Below are 2,565 nucleotides of genomic sequence, written 5' to 3'. Positions count from 1 at the left end.
TCCACGCTCCTCGCCCTGCGGTTACAATATGCACAGCTCCCGGGACTCCGGCCAATGGGTTCTTTAATCTTTCTCCCAGTGGCCTTCCTTTCACCTCCGCTCCACCGGCTCAACTACCAGCTCCCGCGTTCACACCTTGTCCTCGCCAATGAAACCACCACACCAGCGATCTCAGTCTCAGCACCTGTCTCAGACTCTGAGCCCCTTCCACAGTCTGCACCCCCCAGTGGGACCTCCAACCCATCTCCCCTCCACCTCCCTCACGGTTACCCTTCCCCAGCTAAGACCAGGCCCATCAGGATAAACCCCCCTGACATAATATTCTACTCCCTGGCAAAACCCCAAGTCAACTCCTAGTCCACCCTGTGCTGGAGAAACACACCCACCCACATGGCCTGTCTACTTTAAATTTACAGCCACAAACCTCGAGTGGGCCCTTAGAACAGCCCGGCCATTTCCATCCTCGATTCACTTTCCTGCACGAGTATCTGAGACCTTCCCCTTTCTCTTCAAGCCTCAAACAGCCTACTTTCCGCTGACAGCCACTTTTCTGGGAAAATAAAAGCAATCCCAAGAAAACGACTCATCTTTCCACCCCGGGCGACTCCCTCTGCACTAAGGAGTCTCTCCTCCTGCCTGATACAACTGGCCCAGATGTACTCCTCCCATGCCGGCCAATCCCTCACTTGGGCACTGGGACCCATCCCTCTCCTCAAAATCAGATCACTGCTCCGGCAATTTCCCCTCCCGTCTCCTGCAACATCGGTTTCCCTTCTCCACTAGATGCTTCCCACAGCACAGAACAGGCCATACTACCAGCACCAGGACCCATGTGCCCCTCCACGTAACTCCCCCATTTAGAGCAAAACTCATCCGCACACACGTCTCTCCTCACTGGCTCCACCTCCTCCCTCCCATCCTTTTAATTCTACTCCATTCAATGCCAGCCCTGCCCCAGCACACCAATGACATCACTCTCCACATAGTCAACAGTGAACTGACCCTCCCATTGCCAAACCCAAGGACATTCCTCCGTCCTCACTTGGCTAGCATGGTTGATCTCTCCCTTCTTCCTGAAACTCTCTTTTCTTGGTTGTGAGAAACCCTCACCTCCTGGTTTCCCTCCCACCTCACTGACCGCTCCTCCCTCGGTGCCCTGGGCTGGTTTCTCCTCCAGTGCCAGGAGCTCAGCTTTGGGACTCCTCTGTACCTACATTTCATGGGTGACCTAAGCCAAGCCCCATGGAGTAAAATGCCATCTGATGCGGATGATTTATCAATCTAATATTCAGCCCTGACCACCGCTCATCTCAGAGGCATCGTAAACTTCGCATGTCTAAAGGTCCCCATTTCCCACCCCCACCCCTCCAGTCCCTGCTCCTCCCGAGTCTCACCCCATCTGGCGAGGGCGCCACCAATCACCCACGCTCCAAACACATGTAGGCTGGCGTTAGCCTTGAGCCATCCACCTTCCCTCACACTCCACACCCAACCCACTGGTAAGTCCCATTGGCTATGCCATCAGGACCCACCCCACATCTGACCCCTCCACACCATCTCTCCATCACCCTACCAGCATCACCTCTCACCTGGACTACCTCTAAGCTTCCCAACAAGTCTTCTCATCTCCATCATGCTTTCCCCTCCCAGCAGCCCGGGGTGTGTATTTTACTTATAATATGTCTTCATTTGGACTAGCCACATTTCAGGAACTCAATAGCCACATGTGAAAAATGGCTATTTTACTGTAATCTGTCTGGCCAGGCCAAGCACAGCTCAGAGAGAAAGGGAAAGACAGCAGAAATGATTACATGCGCAGGCCCTGGCTGTGTTCCTGTCTCTGGGCAAATTTAAGAGCACCAAGCCCTCCAGCACAATCATGAAATAAGAGAACATCGAAACCCACCAGGTGAAGACTTACAGTTTCAAGCTCTCATGTGGAAAAATCATGGAAGTCATCACTTCTGTCCTCATAACAAGAACAAAGCTGAACAAACTGAAAATCAACAACTTGCCTTTGATTTGAGAATTGGGGTCACAGAGCAAACCTCCACTCTGACAAATTGGAGAGAGAGGCAAATGCAGAGGAACAGAGCGTACTGGGAACTGGAGCAGAAGGTGGAGCTAGTGACTAGTAGCAACACTTGCATTGTAATTGCTTAATTGCTAGAAGCTGAGTGTGGACTAGCTTGAGAGTTAAACATCCTGGAGACCCAGTCTTAGAGGAGCCACCACACCTTGAAGGTTTTCACCCCAGGAGCCTCAACAGATTCGTGCGTCAGTGGGAAAGATGGGGAGGAGAAGGAGAGTAACCATTTGAAATTTTGAGGACAGAACATAGCCTGTCCTCATGAGAAACTATTTTATCATAGACTTGTCTGCCCTGAGAGAAGGGCAATTGGACCATGCCAGCCCCTCCCGCCTTCCTGTCTCACATAAAACGACAAAAAGAAAAGGCTCAGAAACACTTATAAAGGTCCACTAAGAAAGCCTGAGATTTAATGGTAAGATACACAGCACTTCCTCTAATATTTTACCACTACTTCAAAAAAACAAACACAAAAA

The sequence above is a fragment of the Myotis davidii genome, unplaced genomic scaffold (assembly GCF_000327345.1).
Source record: "Myotis davidii unplaced genomic scaffold, ASM32734v1 scaffold142, whole genome shotgun sequence".
Lineage (NCBI taxonomy): Eukaryota > Metazoa > Chordata > Mammalia > Chiroptera > Vespertilionidae > Myotis > Myotis davidii.
This window is presented reverse-complemented; position numbering follows the sequence as displayed.